Source organism: Prionailurus bengalensis, chromosome D3, assembly GCF_016509475.1.
Source record: "Prionailurus bengalensis isolate Pbe53 chromosome D3, Fcat_Pben_1.1_paternal_pri, whole genome shotgun sequence".
NCBI lineage: Eukaryota > Metazoa > Chordata > Mammalia > Carnivora > Felidae > Prionailurus > Prionailurus bengalensis.
In genome coordinates this window covers 32,566,964-32,593,575 of record NC_057356.1, presented here as the reverse complement: position 1 = coordinate 32,593,575, position 26,612 = coordinate 32,566,964, and the positions used below count along the sequence as shown (strand labels likewise).

Genomic DNA, 26,612 nt, shown 5'->3' with positions numbered 1-26,612 from the left:
CCTTTAGCTCAAAACAACAATCCTTATGCCAAACAGACATTTTGAGGTGGCAAATTCTGCTCCCCTTCAGGGTTCTGTTTTAGGTTATAAAGGTCAAAAACAACAACAACCTGGTCTATCCATTTTTCCTTCCCTCCAAGTAGTGCATGCAATGTGATCTTCATAAATTACAGAGAACAATGGAGAAGGGGAGTTTTCACATGAGACCCCTGCAGCAAGAGGTTAAATGACTGACATGGTTTATAGCATTGCAGTTTACAAATCACCTTCCTACTTCAGGTATCCAACATAATCCTAACTAAATTAGAAACTCCTTGAGGAGAGGGGCTACGTTTCATACCTATTCCTATCTAGAATAGCTTATAACAGAATACACAACACGTAACTAATTCCCAGTAAAAATATAGCAATGCCCCCTTATCCATGGAGGGTAGATTCCAAGACCCCCAGTGGATGCTCAAAATGGCAGATAGTTCTGAATTCTACATATACTGGTTTTTCCTATGCATACATACATACCTATGATAAAGTTTAGTTTATAAATTAGGCACAGTATGAGATTAATAGCAACAACTAATAATAAAATAGAACAATTATAATGTTATACTATAATAAAAGTTATGTGAATGTCGTCTCTCTCTCTCTCAAAATATCTTATCACACTATACTCATCTTTCTTCTTATAATGATGTGAGATGATAACATGCCTACATGATAAGATGAAGTGAGTAACGTAGGCATGTGATGCAGAATTAGGCTACTTTTGACCTTCTGATCATACATCAGAAGGAAGATTATCTGCTTCTAAACCATGGTTGACCACAGGTAACCGAAAGCAAAATTCAGATAAGGGGGGCAACTACTACATATTGGATAAATTGAAAACATTAAGATATGTTATTTATTGTCAGAGATTCTAGTTTAGGGAACTTTAATTACTTTTCAGGAAACTTGCTTTTAAGCAGCTTGGTTAGTGCTTTCCCAGGAGGATTATTCTGATTTGTTCTGCCCTGATGTGTTTATTTCAAGTCAGAGTCCAGGGTGCAAATTATTAAGACTAACTCATTAAAATTTCCCTTTTTTTTTTTTAACATGGATCAAGGGCCATTTATCTATTAGATGCAGTGGACTGAGTAACTAAATAAAACCAAAACCCCTGGACAATGGTTGGGACAAAATTAGTTGACAAGTTATCCCCACAGACCCCAAAATGTAAAGGCAGTGAGGATGAATCACAGCATAGCTGCAAGATTTGGTGCTATCAGAGTACGTGTGAGCAGAAACAGGGGAACAATAAAACGTCTAATGGACCTAAAGATAGAGAAACCCTGGGGTGCCTGGGTGGCTCAGCCAGTTAGGTGTCATGATCTCATGGTTCATGGATTTGAACCCCGCGTCGGGCTCTGTGCTGACAGTTCAGAGCCTGGAGCCTGCTTCAAATTTTCTCTCTTCCTGTCTCTCTGCCCCTCCCCTGCTCGTTCTCTGTCTCTTTGTTTCCCTCTCAAAAATAAATAAACATTAAAAAAAAAAAAGAGGAAACCTGAAACAGCATTGAGTTTCCCCTATGGAAAGAACATCATCAAAAAATAGGAAGGTCATCCATCCAATAGCAGTAAATGCAAGTAGCCCACGAATAGACCTGAAGGGTTAAAACAATCCTTCCTTCTCCACAGGGATAAAGATAAGACCCTCCATGGGGTGGAAACTCCTAGGATGCAATAAGAATTTTGCAGGACAAGGACAAGAGAAATGTGGGAAAGAGAAAGGACAGAGAAAAGAAGGAAAAGAGAAATTTCAGTAGGCAAGCTTGCATGTTTTAACATACTCACGAAAAACAGAAGGCGTTGTTAAGTGAACTGGCAAAAGCGCTCCTTTTGGATGCCGAGGAGAAGTAAATTCACTTAAGAATGTGCATTAGAAAAGAATCATGGTTGGGGAGCCTGGGTGGTTTAGTCGTTAAGTGTCGGACTCTTGATTTAGGCTCAGGTCATGATCTCACCGTTTGTGAGTTCGAGCCCTGCATCGGGCTCTGTGCTGACAGTGCAGAGCCTGCTTGGGATTCTCTCCCCTCTCTCTCTGCTCCTACCCCACTTGTCCTCTCTCTCTCAAAATAAATAAACTTAAAAAAATTTTTTTTCAAGACTCATGGTTGAAAACTATCAAAGTTATCGTCAGAAGAAAATTGAGCAAGAAGTAGAGTAACATCCCTACAGACAACAAAAGCACGCCACAAAGACATGCCCACAAAACACACCCGAGCCAGAGCCTATGATTTCAAAACAAGCTAAAGACATCAAGACAATGAAGGCAGACTAAATCAGGACTAGGGAAACTCAGAAATGAAGTAACAACTCAGGAAAGAATTGGAAATAAGAGAAGAAAAATGAAGAAACAGAAACCAAAAGGACCGGGAAAGGAAATAAACAATGATCTTAAAATCAAAAAGAAATGGAGGAAAGGTAAAATGAGCTTCAAAGAATATGACAACTATGGAGGATAGGCAAGAATATCTTACAGATGAAAAGTCATAGCAGAGAACAATTCTAAAACCTGTAATTCAAGAAGGTTTTTCTGAAATAAAAAATGTACATATTCGAAGCATATTGAAAGCACTCTCTATGTACCTGAGAATATTCATTCAGAATGTTCAGCATTAAGACACATTCCAGTAAGATGATGAGATTTTTAAAGAAAAATGCTAAGAAAATATATTTGGGCATCTAGGCAAAAAGTGATTTATGAGGGAAAAATATTGATATTGTAGGAACTAGGGCAGGCCACCCCAAGATGGGCTACTTTGGCACGAAGATTATTGTGAGTCGAAAAAGCAATCAAAACCCAGCAGATACATAAAAAAAAGCTCTTTACTTCCCCCACAAGTGTCTAAAAAGAATTCGAGGACCTGTTCTGGGAAGGGAGCTATCACCACAGATCACCACATTATACTACCGGGTGTGGTTGACAAGAAGGAGCCTAGCAAGACCTGTTGACCAAAGTCCTCTATGTCCCATGTGTCCGAGTGGCTCAGCAAACATTTGTTTACCAAGCATTTACTCTTTTACATTATTCCTGAGGATTGTATGTCTTCCCCTGAAGTCCCGGACCCCTACCCCCTTGAGGGACACATGCACGCCTCATTCTGAGTGTCTTTGGAATCTCCGTGTTTCTGTGGATTCCCCGTAAAGTACACTGTTACATTTGATTCTCCCCTGTGGATCTGTCCCATGTCAATTTGATTCTTAGTCCAGCTAGAAAGACCTTGAAGGGGACAGGAGTTCTTGCTCCCTGACAAGATTATCATCCGACTTTGACAGGAGAAAACAGAGTATACCTACTCTGATTTCATGAGGAAAGAAAATGTGACCAAGGATTTTTATATGCAGCAAAATGGAATTTCAAGTGTTAGAGTCATAGACAACTGTTATCAACATGCAAGAATTCAGAGAATTGAGTTCCCATGATTTCTTCCAGAAAACAAGTTTTGGACAATTGAAGGGACGAGGGAGAGACATTGATGTAAAAGCATTGATGGTGAACATCGGAGATACAGTTCCTTTTGAACTCAGACCAAGTTCTGGTTAAAAGAGAAAGTATGGTATGTAATAGCTATGCACTCTGACAAAATAGATATAGAACAACTTTTTTTTTAATAGAAGAATGGAGAGCACAATGCAAAAACAAATTGCTGTTTTCAGTAAGCATATTGCTAACAATGGTACTTAGGGTGTTACTCTAACTCTTTTGCATGTATAACAGGGGATAAGGCAACTTAATAACTGTGGGATATTCTAATCTATCAGGCCCTGTGCCCCTGACACCAGGACTCTTGGTGTGGAAGAAAGGAGATACAGACAGGGGTATGCTGAAGCCATGTGCGCTGTTCCAAAATCCACAAGCGGTGACATCACACTGGTAACATCACTTGGAATCAGCCATGCTGGGGGTGTGTACCCCACTGTCGGGGAGGAAGAATATCCTGCCCCCTTCAAGGTCTCTCTACCTGGACTAAGAATCAAATTGACATGAGACAGGTTAACAGAAGAAAGTCAAACTTAATGCCATATGTCCTGGGAATCCACACAGACATGGAAATTCCAAATGAGGTATATATGTCATCCTGAACTAAGAAGAAAGTAGTAAGGGTCTGGGACTTCAGAGGGAAGGCATGCAATTCATATACCTTTGCCTCACCATACACGTGGGTCACTCAGGTAAAGTTTATCTCTGGTAAGAATTCTTATTCTTGGAAAGAGCCCCAATTAAGATTCTTCTACATAGTTAAGGGAGGGGCAAAAGTTTCTCTTGATCCCACAGGGTCTCCATCACCTTCAGCCCAAGATAGTCCACAGGCGAAAGGGTTACATTTGGGGGAACCTGCCCCCAACCTCTTCACTATGGAAACTTGTGAAGGAGACCAGAACATGCCACTTTGGCATAATGATTATTTTTACCTTGAAGGCACTGAGAAACAACAAACACAGCAAGAGTCTACACCACCACACCCCATCTGACTAAAAGCAGGGCATACCTTTCGCTTCCATTCATAATGGGAATTTCCATTTTTAAAGATGTCCCTTCTCCTGTACTGGAAGACAAGTCACCTGAGACTGCCTAACAAAACTTACTAGTATATACTTCTCCTATTCACCTTCCCACAATTTACCAAATCCCCAGTTTGCTTTGTCTAGCGTCTACCCCACAATTATCATCCTTTTTTAAAATGACATATAAGCCCCAGGCCTAACTGCTTCTCCGAGTTTTTACTTCTTTTCTGAGAAGGCGCTGTGTGCCTGCAAAATAAACTTTTTTCCTGTTACTCTGTCTCATAGCTTTAATTCACAGTCCCCACTCACCGAACCTCAGAGAATAGAGGAAAAGATGGTTGTTTTTTGGTTTTTTGGGTTTTGGTTTTTTTGTTTTGTTTTTGTTTTTGTTTTTACTCTGCTAGAGTTTTGACTATCACAAAGGACAGGTGGGACACCTCAATCATTTTAGAGGTTGTAGCTGAGAACTCAGGATGTCTGACAAAGCTTGCAAAAAGTAAAAATTCATACCAAGTCAGCCTCACAGATTTCTGATCAAATGAGGACAGCAAGAGCCCCTGTTTATCTATATTTGGATTAGCAGGAGGAAACACTTGGAAGAACCAGTTCTTTGGGTATTACTCTTGGGTGACTCTTGGTTTTGAGAACTCTTTGGTTGTTGATCCTTGCTCTCCCAAGGGCAGCCATTGCTTTCCTTATTGTCCATTTTGTGTCAGGCTGTCAGACCTGCATCTGCAAACAGCCAACCTTCAGGTTGGGGAACCCCAAGAACTTGTAGTTGACCACACAGAGATGTGGGCTGCACTCCACTGTTGCTGATATCCTACTGACTATTGCCAGAGATCAGGAAGCTCACTTAAGTCTTTCTTTCTTTTTTAATTTTTTAAAATGTTTATTTATTTTTGAGAAAGACAGAGCGTGAGCAGGGGAGGGGCAGAGACAGAGGGAGACACAGAATCCGAAGCAGTCTCCAGGCTCCGAGCTGTCAGCACAAGCCCGCTGTGGGGCTGAAACCCATGAACCCCACGTGAGATCATGACCTGAGCCGAAGTCGGAAACGTAACCAACTGAGCCACCTAAGCGCCCCAAGTCTTTCTTTCTTCTGGCTGCCTTTGGGAGTAGCTCTAGATCATGGTAGCTGCGTCTTTTGCACCCGCTTTGGAAATCCTCTTGGGTCCCTGGTTAAGCTATAAAAAGGCATAATTATTGACTTTGGTTTTGAGTCACATTTGTAATAGGTATACCTTTGGAAAGAAACAAAGTGGGAGGGTCGATACTGCCAGGAAAACTCAACGTTTGTCTTCACCAAACCTGATAATAATATATTTGAAAGGATTTTTTAAGAGTCTGTGGTCAGAAGTTGCCCAATTGGAGGCCAGCATTCAGGGCCCAAGAGGAGCTGTTTTTAAGGCCTCCTCACCTATGAATAACTGGGCTAAAATGGAACTATGTACTCAGAGGAAAAGAAAACAAACTTTTTTAAGTCATAGTGGAATGACTTAAAAACATCCCAAAGGCACATAGCTATAAATCTGGAATTTGGGAATCCTCAGATTTTCATCTTAGTCGGAAATCTTTCTGAAATAAAGAAACAAATTCAAAACGATGTAGTTGGATGAGAGTCACCCCCTTGCTATTATCATTGAGGTGACCGAATTCTTTGAGGAATTAAAAACAACTGACCCCATCTTACTAATCGAATCTTTACAAAGACGGAAAGTGACACCCTGGAAGTAATTCAAAGCCCAGACATCCTTCTTACCAATTCCCACATCTCCCTTGTTCATCTGAAGACTCTTGCAGATACTGTGAAAGGTCAGGACATTGGAAATGGAACTGTTCTGCACCTAAGAAAAAAACAAAAGGGGGGAACTTTCTAAGTAACAGTTGCCCCAAACCTCTGATGATAGGAACTGTTGTTTCAAGAAGCCAAGAAACCTCTCTGAAATGGAAACTTCCAAGGAGGTTACTGTTGGTCCCTCAACTGAAGGGCTCCTTACTCTAACTTCCCAAAAATGAACTAGATATTTTATCCACTCAGATGAGCTTTTAAAATCCTCAATCTGTTGGTGTTTCCAAAAGAGCTCTTGCCTAAAATTCAGTCCACAGCCTCTATCATTACATATCAGGGCAAATGAAAGTCTTCCCCCCAAATATTGGTAGGCTTCATTGAGCAGGTAGCCTAAACCTGTTCCACCTGCCAGAAACACAGTTTGGATCCAGCCATTTTATATAAACCTGTGGGGTTTGAATGCTATGTTGGCCTGACTCACGGCTAAAATTTTAGGATGCAAGCTTTAAGATTCTTGTGTCTGTCTGCATGTTTGTGTCTATGTATGTACGATGCGTGTGTGTGGCATTTTCTCCCTCCAGAGGGTATTGCCAGAATTAATCTAAAATCCCATATAAGAGATCTATTTTAATTGGCTTAGAAAAACACAAGCACTTACACCAATTAGATATTGCTAAAACTTTCAGAAAAATTGGAACTAATCCAAGTACCTTTTAAGTTCATGTGAACTGGAATCATCTTTGGAAAATGGGGCTAATTTAATATTACTGGTTTAATGAAAACAGGCATGTCTTCAGAGTCATCAGCATTTAGGATAATGGAGGCATATGTTTATATTCTTCTTGGGTTTACTACTCAAATAAGCTTACGTTATTTCTACTAGATATTTAAGATTGTTGAATTCATGAAACAAGGAGGCCATCACACTGAAATGACTCTAATGCTCTTGGCAGCTCACCTAAGCAAACTAAAACCAAGGTCTATAAATAGCTCAAGGTTGTGAATTTGAAACCTAAGGACAACCAAGCACCAACAGCCAACTAGACTTTACGCTGTAAACAATCAGTGATTTTCTGACTTGGTTTCCACACCTTCTCTGAGTCTTTCCCCAGGCTCCTGTCCATAGAGTGCCTTCTAACCCCTTCCAGTTTGATGCTTCCCCATCTGAATAGACTTTTGCTCAAATAAACTCTTCTTTTTTTTTGTTGAGGTGGAGTCATCACACAACATTACAATAGGTTCAGGTGTACAACATAGTGATTCAACAACTCTATATACATTATGCTATACTCACTGCGAGTGGAGCTGCCATCTTTCACCAGACAACATATTACACTACCATTGGCTATATTCCCTGTGCTGTACCTTTCATTCCCATTACTTATTCATTCCATACCTGGAAGCCAGTACCTCCCACACCCCTTCAACCATGCTACCCCTGCTCCACCCCCTTCCTTCTGGCAACCATCAGTTTGTTCCCTGTATTTACGGATCTGTTTCTGGGTTGTTTGTTTGTTTGTTTTCTAGATTCCACATATAAGTGAAATCATACGGTATCTGTCTTTCTCTGTCTGACTTCTTTCACTTAGCATAATATCCCCTGGGTTTATCCATGTCGTTGCAAATGGCAAGATCTCATTCTTTTTTTTCACAGCTGAATAATATTCCATCGTAAATATATGCCACATCTACTTTATCCATTCATCTATTGATGGACACAGGTTGCTTCCATATCAAATAAACTCTTAAAATTTTTAATATGCCTCACTTCATCTTTTAACAAGATCATAAAATTACAATTTATCCTAAGAATAAAAAATAGAGCAAATTAATTGTCTGATGTATGTCAAACACAGCAATTAAAAAAAAAGGAAGTCATGTTTAAATTTTCGGTTCTTTACTTCTGTGACTTTTTTTTTCAATATATGAAATTTATTGTCAAATTGGTTTCCATACAATGCCCAGTGCTCATCCCCCAAAATGCCTTCTTCAATACCCATCACCTACCCTCCCCTCCCTCCCACCCCCCATCAACCCTCAGTTTGTTCTCAGTTTTTAAGAGTCTCTTATGCTTTGGCTCTCTCCCAGTCTAACCTCTTTTTTTTTTTTTTTTTTTTTTTTACTTCTGTGACGTTTGATACTTGCCAAACGTGCATATGTTACACAATTTGTCAACAACACCAAAATTACTTAAGATGATGGCTAGCTTACTAATGTCTCATACGATTTTCATGAGCAGTCCAAAAATAATCATTAGGAACATATGAATTAAATAGATGTAAGTGGTATAAAAGTTTATAAATAAATCCTTCAACAATACTTCCGTTTTATAATATGTCTGCTTGAAAATAACTTCCAAAATCTTTCTGGTAACTTAAAACCTTAGAGTTATACTAGGTTAAGTTAAATGATAGATGTTTGTTGAGTATTTAGATCATTTCTAAATAAGATAAAATGTGGAAATATTATTTTTTTCCTAATTCATTTTATTTATTTACCTATTTAGTATGCTTACATTCGGGTTTTTTAATTTTTTTAATTTACATCCAAATTAGTTAGCATATAGAGTAACAATGATTTCAGGGGTAGATTCCTTGATGCCCCTTACCCATTTAGCCCATCCCCCCGCCCACACCCCCTCCTGTAACCCTCTGTTTGTTCTCCATATTTATGAGTCTCTTATGTTTTGTTCCCCTCCCTGTTTTTACATTATTTTTGCTTCCCTTCCCTTATGTTCATCTGTTCTGGGTCTGTTCTGGGTCTTAAAGTCCTCATATGAATGAAGTCATATGATATTTGTCTTTCTCTGACTAATTTCTCTTAGCATGATACCCTCTAGTTCCATCCACGTAGTTGCAAATGGCAAGATTTCATTCTTTTTGATTGCCGAGTAATAGTATACATATATATACCACATCTTCTTTATCCATTCATCCATCGATGGACATTTGGGCTCTTTCCATACTTTGGCTATTGTTGATAGCGCTGCTATAAACATTGGGGTGCATGTATCCCTTTGAAACAGCACACCTGTATCCCTTGGATAAATACCTAGTAGTGCAATTGCTGGGTTGTAGGGTAGTTCTAATTTTAAGTTTTTGAGGAACCTCCATACTGTTTTCCAGAGTGGCTGCACCAGTTTGCATTCCCACCAGCAGTTCAAAAGAGATCCTCTTTCTCCGCATCCTGGCCAACATCTGTTGTTGCCTGAGTTGTTAATGCTAGCCATTCTGACAGGTATGAGGTGGTATCTCATTGTGGTTTTGATTTGTATTTGCCTGATGATGAGTGATGTGGAGCATTTTTTCATGTGTCGGTTGGTCGTCTGGATGTCTTCTTTGGAGAAGTGTCTATTCATGCCTTTTGCCCATTTCTTCACTGGATCATTTGTTTTTTGGGTGTTGAGTTTGATAAGTTCTTTATAGATTTTGGATACTAACCCTTTCTCTGATATGTCGTTTGCAAATATCTTCTCCCATTCTGTCGGTTGCCTTTTAGTTTTGCTGATTGTTTCCTTTGGTGTGCAGAAGCTTTTAATTTTGATGAGGTCCCAGTAGTTCATTTTTGCTTTTGTCTCCCTTGTCTCCAGAGACGTGTTGAGTTAGAAGTTGCTGCAGCCAAGGTCAAAGAGGTTTTTGCCTGCTTTCTCCTCGAGGATTTTGATAGCTTCCTGTCTTACATTTAAGTCTTTTATCCATTTTGAGTTCATTTTTGTGTATGTTGTAAGAAAGTGGTCCAGGTTCATTTTTCCGCATGTGGCTGTCCAGTTTTCCCAGAACCACTTGCTGAAGACACTGTCTTTATTTCTTTGGATGTTCTTTCCTGCTTTGTCAACAGGGGTTACAAAGTAGATAAAAAGGTCTATCCAAGATTACTAGGGTGATATCTAAAAGACTTAAAGGCAACTTGAAAAGGCTCAGGTCAAAGATCAGGATATCTGAACCTCAACAAAGATAATAATTACAATGAGTTAAAACCCATGAGATACCTTGAAATCCATGAGTTCATATTAATATTGTTTTAAAAAATTAATTTGGGGGGCACCTAGGTGGCTCAGTCAGTTAAGCATGTGAGTCTTGATTTAGGCTCAGGTCATGATCTCCAGGTTTGTGAATTTGAGCCCCATATTGGGCTCCATGCTGACAGAGGAGTCTGCTTAGGATTCTCTCTGTCTCTCTGTCTCTCTGTCTCTCTGTCTCCCTCTCTCTCTGCCCCTCCCCCACTCAAGCTCTTTCAAAGTAAATAAACATTTTTTAAAATAGATAATAAAATAAGAAACTAATTTTTGAACTGCACCATGAAAATATAATCAACACAGCAAACAAATAAAGAGAAAGAATTATAATGTACCCTGGTTTTCTTATATGAACTGTACACTGGGTTAGTAAAGAGTTGATCTCGAAATGTTTTATGGAAGTACTCCAAGTGAATAGATGAAAAAGACAGGATATAATTAGATTATGTCTACTTTGTAACTCCTGTTGAATTAATATCACTGAGCAGTGACAAGTTCTAGCATTACATATCAGGCATTAGGTCTCTTCTGCCTGAGAAAAGAACACACCATCTTCTGTTCTTGCCAAGGGGAAGAAGCTGATCAAGCTTCCGATCAAGGTGACAACGTGCATGGCCTACTGAGGAAAGAGGAACATGTTAAACTGGGTGTGAGTGTGCTACCAGCAAAATCCAGGCTGTGGGAAATTCTACAGGACAAACTCTATGGGCCTTCAACAAATAGATTGTAAGGAAAGGAGAGGATGGCAGATGGAGCTTGAAAAAAAATTTTTTTTAATCTTTATTCACTTTTGAGAGAGAGACAGAGACAGAGACAGAGCATGAGCGGGGAGGGGCAGAGAGAGAGGGGGACACAGAATCCAAAGCAGGCTACAGGCTCTGAGCTGTCAGCACAGAGACCAAAGTGGGGCTTGAACCCACGAACCGTGAAATCATGACCTGAGCCAAAGTCAGATGCTCAACCGACTGAGCCACCCAAATGCCCCGCAAATGGAGCTTTTAAATTAAAAGAAACTATGACGAAAACCAGGGGTCATATATAAGTGTTGAATCACGAAACTGTAAACCTGAAACTAATATTGCACTGTGTTAACTCACTGGAATTTAAATAAACACCAAAAAAAACCCAAAAAACAAACAAACAAAAAAAAACCCACCTGGGTGGCTTAGTCAGTTAAGCGTCCAACTCTTGGTTTCAGCCCAGGGGATGATCTCACAGTGGTAAGATCTGTGCTGACAGCAAAGAGCCTGCTTGGGATTCTCTCTATCTCTCTCTCTCTCTCAAAAATAAATAAATAAAAACAAAATAACTTAAAAATAAATTAAAAGAAGCTCAAAAGACCTATAAAAAATGGACAAGACCAAACTACATTGTCTATGTGGGTAGTAAAACTACAAAGACGCACAGGGAAGTGATTATTATGAAAGTCAAGATAATGGTTATTTTGGGGGGCAGAGTGATGTGACTGAGAACAGCAACTGGGTAGGGGGTTCTGGGGTGTCTGGAAAAGTTGCACTTCTTGACCTGAGTGGTGGTTTCAAGAGTGTTTGCTTTATAATAATTCATAGCTCACACATTCGGTCTGTGTGGTTTCCTGTGCCTGGGTTTTATTTTATAATAACTTTTAATTCTAAAATACAGAAAGGAAAACTGTGAAATTGGAGTTAATGTGTTTCATTAACACTATAAAATGTATCCAATTTATTCATTGGAAACTTGAGTTTTCATAAAAACGTTATTGCTCATAAAAACATTTTTTCTTGCTTTGATCAAATCCGTGAGTGTGCCCAGAGATTGTCAAGAAATCGGTCAAGTATAGACTGAATATTATTCAAGATTAAGTAATTTCAAAAGCAAAAGTGCTCTTTTTGAAATCCTTCCAAATGTATTACAGCAACAACACAAATACATATATAGTTTTTAACATGGGTGTGGAAGCATTTTAATGTTTAATATAATGCAATGGGATTTTTAATTTGAAACAAGCCTGGAGCTTACAAAGTTCTTGAAATGGCCTGGAACGGGTGCCATCCGATGACTTGGAACTGGATATAACCGGATATGTCGCCATGACTCTATGCAACCTTATGTTTAGTGCAGTAATTAGGCATTTCAACTGTGGGACTAACCTCCTGGACCTAAGGCCCAACTCTACCGCTCATTAACTGTGTGGTCTTGGACAAGTTCCTTAATCCCTTGTTCTGGATATGTAAAGTGGGAATGATACCAATATCTACTTCATAATATTGTTGTGAGGATTAAACCCTTTACTAGATATAAAATGTTAGATGGGGCACCTGGGCGGCTCAGTCGGTTAAGCATCCAACTCTTGATTTTGGCCCAGGCCATGATCTCACAGTTCATGAGATGGAGCCCCACATTGGGCTCGCTTTCACTCTCTCTCTCTCTCTCTGAAAGAAAGAAAGAAAGAAAGAAAGAAAGAAAGAAAGAAAGAAAGAAAGAAAGAAAGAAAGAAAGAAAGAAAGAAAAACGTTTTTAAAAAGCTTTAAATCTTGGGTTTTACCAATTTGACAATAAATTTCATATATTGGAAAAAAATAAAAAATAAAAATAAATAAATAAAAATAAATCTTGGGTTTCATACGAAAGAGACCTCAGATTGCATTATGACACATAAACTAGCCTTTGATACTGTGTTAATCATTGCCAATCCCTGTGGCAATCCAGAGTAATTGAAACAATTTAATTAGTTTATAGATCATGTCATAGTTCAGTTACTTTTCATATGTAGACCCAGCCAGTTTCAGAAGAAAAGAGAATGCATTTTCAACTATGGTAAATGAATCAGAAGAAAAATATATTACTAATTCCAGTAAGTAATTACCTTTTTATTTTTTTAAATATTAGCTTCTTATACTGTTTGCTGTTCCTGTCATTTTTCTCTGCCTGTTCCCCCTTTAGTGATGATCTTTCTAGGGATATTCTTGTCCCCAGTGTCACCACTAGGAAAAAGAACAGGCTGTAGGAGTATTTTAAATCCTTTATTCACTGCTGTATCCCCAGAAATTAGCACAATGCCTTAAACAGAATTTAATTGGGCCATCTTAAAATAATTCATCTTGAATTAATTATTAAGATGGACTTGGATATTTCACTCAGAAAAAAAAAAAAGCAACTTATCCTGATACAGATTTGAAAATGTCCTTTCTGTACCCAAGCAACTCCAGCTTGGTGGCCCAGGTACTCCAACTCCTGGTGGCCGCCCTCTTCCTAAAAGTCCATGCATCAACTCTGCAAGCACTGCTCAATAGTCATCTTACTGTTTTCTACATGTGAGTCTTGCCTTCCCAAGAAAAATGCATTCTCCTTAAAGATACAAACCATTTCTCATCAACCTCACTCTGGATTACTGGAAAGAGATGATTAAACACCTAAAGCCTATTGGTTAGAGGAGACTTTCTAAAGATTGAATTTTCATTTATATACATATCTTCATGTATAAATCAATAAAAGACTTTCAAAAACAAGTGTATGTAATAGAAATGTTATTTCAAGATGAGAAGAAAATGTAAGATTTCTGACTTTAAAAAGAGCATGTTAGGGGCTCCTGGGTGGCTCAGTCGGTCGAGCGTCTGACTTTGGCTCAGGTCACAATCTCTCTGTCCATGAGTTCAAGCCCCATGTTGGGCTCTGTGCTGACAGCTCGGAGCCTGGAGCCTGTTTCAGATTCTGGGTCTCCCTCTCTCTCTGCCCCTCCCCCACTCTGGCTCTGGCTCTCTTTCTCTGTGTCAAAAATAAATAAACATTAAAAAAAAGAGATAACAGAAGCAAAATGAACTACTGGGACCTCATCAAAATTAAAAGCTTCTGCACACCAAAGGAAACAATCAGCAAAACTAAAAGGCAACCAACAGAATGGGAGAAGATGTTTGCAAACAACATATCAGATAAAGAGTTAGTATCCAAAATCTATAAAGAACTTATCAAACTCAACACCCAAAAAACAAATGATCCAGTGAAGAAATGGGCAAAAGGCATGAATAGACACTTCTCCAAAGAAGACATCCAGATGGCCAACCGACACATGAAAAAATGCTCCACATCACTCATCATCAGGCAAATACAAATCAAAACCACAATGAGATACCACCTCATACCTGTCAGAATGGCTAGCATTAACAACAGATGTTGGTGAGGATGCGGAGAAAGAGGATCTCTTTTGCACTGCTCGTGGGAATGCAAACTGGTGCAGCCACTCTGGAAAACAGTATGGAGGTTCCTCAAAAAATTGAAAATAGAACTACCCTACGACCCAGCAATTGCACTATTATATATTTGTCCAAGGGATACAGGTGTGCTGTTTCAAAGGGGCACATGCACCCCAATGTTTATAGCAGCACTATCAACAATAGCCAAAGTATGCAAAGGAGCCCAAATGTCCATCGATGGATGAATGGATAAAGAAGATGTGGGATATATACCACACACACACACACACACACACACACACACACACACACACACACTGGAGTATTACACGGAAATCAAAAAGAATGAAATCTTGCCATTTGCAACTACATGGATGGAACTGGAGGGTATTATGCTAAGTGAAACTAGTGACTCAGAGAAAGACAAATATCATATGACTTCATTCATATGAGGACTTTAAAAGACAAAACAGATGAACATAAGGAAAGGGAAACAAAAATGATATAAAAACAGGGAAGGGGACAAAACATAAGAGACTCATAAATATGGAGAACAAACTGAGGGTTATGGGAGGGGTTGTGGGAGGGGGAATGGGTATGGGGTATGGGGCACTAAGAAATCTACTCCTGGGGGTGCCTGGGTGGCTCAGTTGGTTAAACGTCTGATTTCGGCTCAGGTCATGATCTCATGGTCCGTGAGTTCAAGCCCCGCCTCAGGCTCTGTGCTGACAGCTCAGAGCATGGAGCCTGCTTCAGATTCTGTGTCTCCCTGTCTCTCTGACCTTCGCCCGTTCATGCTCTGTCTCTCTCTGTCTCAAAAATAGATAAAACATTTTAAAAAATTAAAAAAAAAAAAGAAATCTACTCCTGAAATCATTGTTGCACTGTATGCTAACTAATTTGGATGTAAATTAAAAAAATTAAAATAAAAGGAAAAATTAAAAAGTAAATAAATAAAATTTATAAATAAATAAATAAGCGTGTTCATTTTTTTAAATGTATATAGGTGGGTATAAATCACAATGACACTTATATTTCCTTGGACATATTTAAAAGACAGATGTAACAGTTTCATTTAAATGTGTTGACAATTGCATCAGATTAGCAACTATTTAAACTTATAAAGAAATTATTTGAAGACTATTTAATGTGGGTGAGGGGTACAGTTTTTCAAAATCCCTTTAAGGTTATATGATTAAAAAACTGAAAATTGGCTTTATGGCCAGTGGCTCAGTTGGTTGAGCATCCCATTTTAGCTCAGGTTATGATCTTGTGGTTCATGGGGTCATGCCCTAGGTCAGGCTCTCTGCTGTCAGTGCAGAGCCTACTTTAGATCCTCTGTCCCCCTCTCTCTCTCCTCCTCCCCTGCTCTCTCTCTCTCTCTCTCTCTCTCACACACACACACACACACACAAACATTTTAAATAATAATAATACTAAAAATAAAAAGCTGACAATTATTGAGCTAAATGAGAGGAAATATTCTCCCCACCCAAAATGAGAAGGTTGAGCCCTTGATCTTTTAATATAGACACGTTCTAGTTTTATTCACACAAATACATCCTACATAAACCAAAAAGTTATTAGGGAACAGTGACATGTTTGTGAGCACTTCATTCTTAGCCTTAGTTAAGCCAGGCATGGGAAGATATTTGTATACAACAAATAAAAATCACTATATGCCAAACAAACCACAAAACACACCACATAACTTCATCACAAAAAAAAATGATCCGCTCTGCCTTTCCCCCCAGAATCAATCAGCAGTTATTAAGTAGTTTTTACGTATCAGCGATGTGTCAGTCTGGGGCACCTGGCTGGCTCAATCAGTAGAGCATCAGACTCTTGATCTTGGGGTGGTAGGTTTGAGCCCCACATTGGGGGTAGAGACTGCTTTTAAAAAATGTGTTAGCTTGTATGAGTGAATGCAATAATTTCTCTTTCTTCGAGGCATTCACTGAATTAGTGAATACTGAGCCATTGTTCTTAAAGGAAATGTTAGGTTAGGTTCCTGCACGCCACTGGTCACAACATTTTCATTAGCAAATCAAGGCAGAACCTTGTGTGATGTGTGTTTCTGTTTAAAGACACCTTCTTTAATACATGTTGTTGATTGATTATCCTTTAGGGCACAGCCTACAGCACCCTCGGCATGTCCGAAATGAAGCTTATCTAACACAAGCACTTTCTCTATAAGGCATATCACACCTTCGTGCTAAGCTTAGGAACACTGGACCACACTTCAGCATTACACCTGGGGCCTGTTGTAAACAAGACAGCCAACAAAAAGCACAAAGATGCAAAACACAGGCCACTAAATAGACTCCGAAAGGATTCTTCTTCACGGCGTGAGAGCTGAAACAAGGCCACAGAGAGGGTCTTGTGTGACCTCAACTGGAAATACACATATTGGGAAATTTACCTTTTTTGTCACTTGCATGTATCTGTGAATGATCTTGGGGGTGACAGATAAATTTTAGGAAGTAGGCAAATTCAGAAATATAGGATCCAAGGATAATGAACATCAATTGTAAATACATGCTCAAGAAATGTTAACTCTGGAAAGAAAGACAAAAAGAAATTTAAGCATTAAGGTAGGTAGACTTTGGATAAGATAGAGGAAGTAGGGTATTGTCTAATGTAACATAAGACCAAGATTGAAAAGGTATCTGTATTAGTTTCCTATTACTGCTGCAACAAATTATCAACAAATACAGTGGCTTGAAAAGCACAGACTTATTATATTACACTTCTGTAGGTTATAAGTCCTACATGAGTCTCATTGGGCTAAAATCAAGATGTTGGCAAGACTGAGTTTTCTGGAGGCTCTAGGGGAGAATCCATTTCCTTGCCTTTTATAGCATTGAGAAGCCATCCATATTCTTTGGCTCATGGTCACTTCTTCCATCTTCAAAGCCATCAATGATGGATCTAATCCTTTTCCCATGACACTATTCTGACTTCCTCTTCCACCTCCCTCTTCTACTTTTAGGGATTTTATGTGATTTTATGGGCTCACATGGATAATCCAGGATAATTTCCCCTTTTCAAGGTCAACTGATCAAAAACTGAGGATCTTTTTTCCTCCTAACACCAAACATGTAGCATCTTTCCAAATGCTACTGCTCCAATTTTCTAACACCAACTGAGTGTCTTACAACTCAATTCAATTCTGACACTAACTATCCATAGTTAGCATCAGACTCCACAGGTTTAAAGATTGGTCCCACAAGACTGCCCTCATTTCAGATACCAGTTGCAAGTATCGGGTGTCCAGGTTAGCCTCACTTCTCTTCGACTTGGCTACAAAGTTAGAGGTTCCTCCAGGGTGCCTGGGTGGCTCAGTCAGTTAAGAATCCAACTTCAGCTCGGGTCATGATCTCATGGTTCATGGGTTCAAGCCCCACTTCTGGTTCTGAGATGACAGTTCAGAGCCTGAAGCCTGCTTCAGATTCTGTGTCTCTCTGCCCCTTCCCCACTTGTGTGCTCTTTCTCTGTCAAAAATGAATAAACACTAAAAAAAATTTTAAGTCAGGGATTCCCACAATACAACCCCACATACACAATGACTCCAAGAACTCAGGAAACTGCTATCCTTGCTATTAAATTTTAAAGGATACAAAGACAGCCAAATAAAGAGGCACATAAGGCAAGAACCAGAAGTACCCTGAGTGCAGGAGCCTCTATCCCTGTGGAGATGAGATGTGCCACCCTCCCAGCACATGGATGTGTTTGCCAACTTAGAATCTCCTTAGATTTTTATGAAGTTTTACTATGTAAGCATGATTGTGGCCTTTGGCAACAATCTCAATCTCTAGTCCTCCCCTCCTCCCCAGAGGTTGGGGAGATGAGGCTGAAAATTCCAAGATTCTAATCAACTCTTGACTTTTCTGGCAACTGGCTCTTATCCTGATGCTATCTGGGGTAGCAAGAGTCACCTCCTTGGAACACCTCCTCACTTAGGAATTCTAAGAGTTGTAGGAGCACTGTTTCAGGAAGTGGGGACAGAGACCAAATATCTTTCTTATCTTACCACAGCAACTTTAATTGCATCTACAACTGTAATTCCCTTTTGCCATGTAAGGTCACATATACACAGAGTCTAGGGATAAGAATGTGAACATCTTTGGCGGAGGAAGGGGCGTCATTCCACTAACCACAGCATCTATTGCAGTTTGCAAGCACTAAACGGTAGTGCTTTAGGAACCTTGATGTGCCAACATTATGGTGCTTGGATGGAGGGTCAGCCAAAAGGCTGAAGCCAAAGCACTACACAAGGGTGATGGAGAGAAAATAGAGAGGGGAGAGACTGCAGGGCATTGTCAAAGCAGAAATAATAATTATGTAACAAATATGGAGCTCGTGACAGTTCTGTTGGATCATACCCTACAATTAGTACGTGGGTTTTCTGATGAACTAGTAAACGCGTTATGAGCATGTTGGTGATCTGCATTAGTTTTAAACAAACACCTAAAAGTCTAATTCCAGGGATCCAAATTTTCCCTGCTGACAAACTACCTTCTTGTTACCATGGAAAAATTTGGAAGCACCTCATTTATATTCCTTACCTCCTTCCTCCCTCCCTCACCTCACCTCACCTCACACTATGTCCAACACTAGCTGATGTGGATGTGGGATGTGGGGAGGGAGCACAGAGAGAGAGAGACACCCTGCCCGCAGGCTTCATTCTATCCCATGATATCAGTGGCCAACCTACCAGTGACTTGTGGATGAGACTGATGAGCCACAGGATAAAGTCCCTGTATACCCAGGCTTTATCCTGTGGACCCATAATTAGCAGCCTTTTTCTCCATGCCTTCCCAGAACACTTTTACAGGTTTCTAAGCCATCACCTCCTCTTCACCATAATCAACATCCCTTGCAACACCTCCGATGTAAAAAATCGCACAATGATAAGTTGGTTTCACAGTTGGTCAGTAATTGCCAAAATCCCTCCAGATGGCAAATGTGCCTAGGCATCTCCATTTTAGATATACACTAATTTTTTTCTAAAAATGAAGATTGTGGCAGTTTAAGAAGTATGGTTCAGGGGGTGGGGGGGAAATTGACCATGTGACTTTGATGTGATTTAGACAAATGAGAATATTTCTTGAAATCTAAGACATCATCAGCTGTGACATGCACCACTATTTTAGGCTCTGGGGATCTGGGGCAAGGGTCTCTCATGAGGTTGCCGTTAAGCCACCAGCTGGGGCTGCCATCATCGGGGGCTAGAGAATCCATTTCCAAGCTCACTCACATATTTGATGGCAGCGTCCAGTTCCCCCTGGCTATTGGCCAAATACCCCAGTTCCTTGCCAGTAGCCAAACTGTCAGCAACCTGAATGTCTCCCCCAAAATGAGGCGAGCCCAAGATGGTGAAAGCCATAGCCTTTTATAGCCCGATCACAGAAGTAACACACTGACTTCTGCCATGTTCTATTGGTCACACAGACTAACTCTGGTACAATATGGGTGAGGACTCTACAAGGGCATGAATATCAGGAGGCTGACTCCCACAGTAACGTGTTACCGAAAGGAATGTGAAACTAATTTGCTTCATTAAGTGACATTTATTGAGCACTTACTATACACCTTGCCCCATACTAAACACTAATAACTCGTTTAAGACAATTAAGTGAGACCCATAATCCCATGAGATGAACCCTATTATTATCACTTTTTTTTTTTTTTACAATCGTGGAAACTAAAACTTAGAAAGGTTAAGTAACATATCCAAGGTCACTAGCCAGTCAGAGTGAGGGCTGGGACTTCTGACTTTTCACTAAAATGCTACCCAGCTTTCACTTCAATGTATATTATTGAATATGTCAACAAAGAAATCCCAGTAGATAATTTGAAAACCTCCAAGATTCTTTATGGTTTCTTGACTATTGCCCTCACCAGTCCATAAGAAAGTACTTGATTGTGTTGTGACACTTTTAAAACTTTAGCTTATTTCATTTGCTCTGGTAATTATTTATAATTGTTTAAATCAACCGTGATGGACTTCTGCTCTGCTGCCATCTATACCTTCGCGTAAGAAAGGATCAAAACTGCCTGCTTTGCCTCACACGATAGTAGGTATCATTTCAAAAGCTAGGACAGACCTTCAAAGAAATCTGACCAATTTTCTCTGAAGACGTAATAGTCAACACAGTTTTAAAATTATTTTCATAACTTTACAAAAGAAATAGAAGACAAAGGAGACTACTTTCTATTCTCACGTAGATATGTTCAAATATGAATTATCTCAAACACCTGTCAAGAGTAGACACAATCACTCTCCCCCTATATTCAATAACAGTAAAAAGAAAAAGTAATGTAACTTTTAGACTGCTCTGAGAGCACAAAGTACAGTAAGTCTTACTTGTGACCCTAAGACTCATCACCTCCTATGATGCATTCTAACCCATTCTGATACAGAAACAGGCCCAGAGATTATGAAATTAGTTCACTGGGTTTCCAATTCAGATTAGATAAAGTAATTTTCTTAAATCCCTGCAAGTAAAACCTACTAGAGTCATCAGTATGGAAACTGCCATCACATCAGGAAGAAAATAAGGATTTAAGGTACTCACCGTTGGATCAGCTAGATTGAGTTTGGAATAGCAACCAGTTGTAACTAAGCAAAGAAAGCAGTGGGTCTGGTATTCATGGAGAGTCAATTCATTGTTAAACTCTTCCTTGAGGAGCACAGAGCTAATGAAGTCTATCCTTGGGTGGTTGGGTGGGGTCTGGCTAAGGCTCAAGAGTAGGAGCAGGGAAGACCAAGCTGAGAAGACCGGTGGTCCAGACCATCATAGAGTAGGGGTGCTCCCAGTACAAGGGTGGGGGACAGAGAGGAGTACAGGTGTGGGGGAAAGGGCAGGGTGAGGGGGCAGGAATCCAGCAGACAGTAGAGAGTTTGGGGACTCAACACTGCTACAGGCTAGATAGTGCTCAAAGAAACAACTGATACTGACAAGTCATGAGGGCCAAGTTGGAACCTCCAGGCCCAGGTCTCTGACTGCACTCTTTCTGGCTCTTTAGGGAGCAGAGGCCCCAACAGACTGGCTAGTGACGGGGTACTCTGAGCCCAGCACCCAAGAACCACATGAACACTGAGTATTCGGCTCCTTGTGTTTCCTCAGCTCACAGCACAGAATTCTGCAGGAGTCTGAAACTTGGGAAGTTAGCCAACAAAAGAATATACCTAGAGCTATTTCACTCACAGTTTTTGTTCTGGATACATATCAGATTCTCAAAAAATTGTTTTGTTCATTAGAGAAAGAGAGAAAGAGAGGAAGGGAGATGAAAAGGGAAAGAATATGGAGAAGGAGGAGGAAGAGGGGGAATGAATGAGAGGAAGGAAAGAGGGAAAGAAATAGAAGAAACACAAAGATGAAAAAAGAAAGGAAGGAAGGAAGAGAGGGAGGGAAGGACATCAGTTTGGTGGGACCATGCGCATGCGCAAACACACACACACACACACACACACACACACACACACACACACCACTGTGATCACCCTAAAGACATTAGCTATTTCTCAGCTCTGCCTATTATCTGAGCCACTCCTTAGGACATCCTTTGGGGTAGGAGCAGATGTTGGCTGGGATAATGCTATAGATTTTGGTTTAAATTTATTTTGTCTCTAGGGTAAGTTATATTTTGCTTTTCTCTGAAACATAAAGACAAAGGGTCTCAAGGCAAATAATCGTCAGTCAGAAATACTAAAAGTGGTCAGGTTGTGAACTAATTAGACTCATGCCGAGGATACAAGGACTATTAATGTCCCCAGCAGGTGGCGCAAGCTGCCCTCTACTGTGATGAGACTTCCCAGATCCCTACAGTGTTAAAATCAGTTTCCTCTTCACGTTATGTTTCAAACAGCAGATCCTAACCAGGTAAGGGGTTGGGTTAGGAAAGAGATCGTTCAGCAGGATTCCAAGAGACACTAAGTAGGGAAGACAAAATCTGGAGGCTTTTAATTTTATTTCTCAGGTTAAACTGTTTAAAAACACTCATTGACCTCACAAATAATATTGTTCCATTCATATCATTTTGGGCTCTGAAAACTTAAGAATTCTTTCAAGACAGAGTTTTAGATTAAGTGCCAAAGGACAACAAAGTACCAAGAATTAGGATATCTGAAAATATTTGTATTAATTGGTGAAGGGTTTATAATGGAGAAGGCTTTCCCATAACAAATTAAAGATAAATCAATTCTGAAGGAAACCTCGAGAAAGGGGACGTTGATTAGAGATTGTTGAGATCAGCCAACATAGAAATTCTGCTGCTTCGCTAGTTTCTTACAAATAAATACAGTGTTCCTGCTCACACTTTCAGCTCGGGGCTATGCATTTTTTTTGTGAGCAAGCAAACAGTAGAACTGAAAACATTTGCATCCCTAGGGATGAGGTAACCCTTTTTTGGGAAGGTAGGGAACATAATATGTTATCCTTGGAGTCATCTCCAAAATCTGGGACAGAAAACAGAAACTTATTAATTAAGTCTTCTTAAATGTCTGCCCTCATATGTTTCCAAAGAAACAAGAGTTTGGAATGTTCAGGTCAGTGACTAATTTCCAGTGAATAGCTGTCCTGCCAGCACCTACTGCCTTCCTTCCCTCACATCCATTGATGTTTTAACTCTGCGCTGCTTCCCTGTCGGTCTGCCACTAGAGCTTTTACTTGTTAAAGATATTTTAAAATACAAAAGTCTCATGTGCGAACAGCAAGAAATTTGAAAACGCTGAAAGGCATAAAGGAGAAATTTCCCATGACTGAGTAGATATTGGCAACACCTACTTCTCACAAAGAGCTTGTGCCCAGAATAGACAAAGAACTCCGACTAATCAATTTTTAAAAAAAACGATAAAGAAAAATAAATAAATGAATAAAAATAAAATAAAAAACGATAAAGAGAAAAAAATGAGCAATAGGTTTGAACAGACACTTCACCAAAGAGCATACTCAAATGGGCAATCTCAATTCTGTTAATAACCAGCTGTCAATGAAAACCATGGTGTGCATGAGGGTTTTAAAGTCCACAAATTCTTTGCTACTTCTCCCTTCAAGACATGGGGACTAGTTCCTTTGAGGGCAGTCTAGGAGTAAACACTGGTTTCCAACAGAGAATAAAGCAGATCGAAGTGTGTGGCTTCCCCCTCGCCCCCTCTCTTGGATCACTCAGACAGGACCCCGGGCTGCCATGTTAGGTGGCTGCCCGTGGAGCTTTAGGGAAGCCAACACCAAGGGCAACTGGGGCCTCTAGCCAAACTCTGAGCAAAAGACCCTGAGCAGAACTTCCCTGCTAAGTCTCTCCTAAAGAAATGGTGATCCACAAAAACTGTGATATAATGAATTTCTTAAGCCACCAAATTTGGGGGGAAGTTGTTATGCAGATGACATATACACTAGGATACCACTGCACATATACCAGAAGAGCTAAATTTAAAAAAAATTTTTTTAAGTTTATTTTGAGAAAGAGACGATATGAGGAGGGGAGGGGGAGAGAGAGAGGGAGAGAGATAGAGAATCCCAAGTAGACTCTGCACTGTCAGCACAGAGACTTATGTGGGGCTAGAACACAAAACGGTGAGATCGAACACAAACCTGAGCTGAAAGCTTAACCAATTGAACCACTCAGGTGCCCCAGAATAGCTAACATTTTTAAGTTTGAGGTACGGAGAACTCATTACAATGTGCAACATGGAAATTCTCATTGCACGGCCGCTGATGGGTGTGTAACCGGTGCAACCATTCTAGAAAACCGTGTACATGATCTACTGAAGTTGAACATATGCATGCCCTATCATGCGTTTCCACTGCTGGGACACACAGACAGAAATGCATGCAAATTAGGCATTGAAAATCACGTACAACAACATTCACAACAGCATCATGTCATAGCTCAAACTGAAAATAAGACAACAGTATTTGGATAAATAAAAGGCGGTGTGTCCACGGAGTGATAAGCAGCAGCGACAATCCATGAACTATAGCTGCATGTAATAAGCCAGCTGAGTCTAACTCCCATGATGCATGAAAGAAGCCAGGCACAAATTAACCCAGAATAGATTCTATAGTCAGCAACCAGTAAGGAGAGAGAAACCACACCAGCTAACCCAATAGACAGGATGTATCATAAAGAACAGTTAACTAGGTATAAAGATATTAACTAGATGACTAAAAGTCAAAAACAGGTATCAGGGAGGTAGCTACCACCTCCTAGGACTGGGGCACAAGAAGAAAAAAGCTGAAATTTCTGAAATCCAGAAGCTTGGAGGCAGCCCCCTCCCCAACCGTCTGGTGCTGGGACCGGTGTCTTGGGGGGCGCTCAGAGGGGTTCTCTAACTGCCGCGAAAATTACAAACTAGACTCCATTACTGCTGCCGGAAAGCGCGGCTGGCACTGGGGCGGGGGGGGGGGGGGGGGGGGGGGGGGGGAGCAGGTTGCTAGGGTGACGTTGGCAGGAAAGGGAGCCAACAGGAAGCCAGCAGGAAGAAGCAAGTCCCTCCCCTCTCCTGCGAGCTGCAGGTTCCCTGCAGCTGGTTTCCAGGGGAGTCTGGCGTATCAAGGGACAGGGGACAGAGGGATGGCGCTGAGGCAGCCTCGCCCGCTGCGCGAGGCCGACGGGAGCTTGGGTCTGGAACCGAGAGGCGGCAGCCTGAGAGCTGGCACAGAAGGCATACGTGAACATTCAAAAGGAAACAAAATGGACACGTGGTGTTAATGTTGGGACAGCGGTTACCTCGGGGTGGGGGTAGGGATTTCTCGAGCAGTGGGCCCTCCCACAAGGGGAGCTTCTGAGGTGCTAGGGACTTCGAGTGCGTTCACCTGGGCGATGTACATAGCCCTGTGTGGGCAAAGCCTTCCCTACTTTCCGGTTATAAAAGGCAACAAAAGGTTCCAGGAGGTTCAACTCCGTGTAACCCAGTGACTACTTACTGAAATCTCACCTAAACTTGAAGATGGGCCTCTTCTTGGAATGTTTCCCCGATTCTTTTATTCGCATGGGTCTCTTCCTCCTCTGAAGTCTTAGAAAAGTCGTCGACGGATTTCACAATGTAACGCAAATTGGTGTCATGGATTACATCCAAGGTGCTAGTTTCATCCTCCCAAAGAGGTGATAAACCTGAGGCCAGAAACTCAATACCCGCGAGGTGGCATAGCTCCGGACTGAACTCAGGTGTCCATAAATCAGTTATCTGTTATCTAACAATCAGCTTCAAACCTAACCGAAATGCTGATGAGTCAAACGCCTCAGTTGACACGAGCTAACTAGAATATATGAAAGAGGTCACTGTTTTGAGTTTCTTTATCAAGAAAGGGGAGGCCCAAAGATGACCCAGTAAGTGTACCGTCTTCAAGGGAAAAACAAAATCCTTTTATGGAAAATTCTGTTTTCCCTATTATGTTGAGAGTGAAAATGCTTCCGGCACAAGAACCAGAGCCTCTGGGCCGCCGCAGGCGGTGGGTGCCACGCGCGACCTTTGCCCCACTTCAGGCGGCGGCGTTGACGCTTCTCCCCGCGGGCGGCCTCGGCCCCTTCTCCTCTTCGCTCAATCCTCGCTCAAGCTTGCACTAGAGCAGGCACTCGTCCCTTGCCATAGAAGCCGCTCTTCACACGTCAGCCAGGCTATTTTTAAAGGCTCTCCTGGAGATCCCCAAAGAAAAAGCATCGCGGGGCGGGGCCGCCGCCCCGCCGGGTCCTCCACGCTGCAGCCCGGCCAGCGAGAGGACCGTCCCCACACACCCCGGAGTGCACCGCCCCCAGACCCCGGAGGGAGGACAGTCCCCGGACACCCAGAAGGGTTACCCCCAGACCCCGGGGATCCACCCCCAGAAGCCCCCGGAGGGGCTGTCCCCACCCTGTCCTGCTCTCTTCCTCCTTGGCGTGGCCGCCGCCGCCTTCCTTCCACGCTCTCCCGGGGAAAGGCCGCCCTCTAGGCCTCCTTGCTTTCCCCTTTCCCAGGACTGACGATGGCCCTCTGCCCACCCTTGGGCCGCCCGGAAGCTTCCTCTTTAATGGCCAGGGGCCCATACGACTCGACTCGAGTCTCAGATTTCCCACCCCTCCCCCGCGTCTGTGCCCCGCCTTCCCCC

The 26,612-nt window shown here is 41.2% G+C and overlaps 1 protein-coding gene across 2 annotated transcripts in view; it reads right to left on the bottom strand.

Moving 5' to 3' along the window:
- MPPE1 (metallophosphoesterase 1) overlaps positions 1-26,317 on the bottom strand; it is a 55,857-nt gene extending 29,540 nt beyond the window's left edge. For both annotated transcript variants that reach the window (XM_043558266.1, XM_043558269.1), the window contains exons 1-2: positions 25,466-26,317; positions 6,307-6,391 (exon numbers count right to left, since the gene is read on the bottom strand). The gene's annotated coding sequence lies outside the window, so the exon portion shown is untranslated. The remainder of the gene's footprint in view (positions 1-6,306; positions 6,392-25,465) is intronic.
- Between the last annotated feature and the right edge of the window lie 295 nt (positions 26,318-26,612).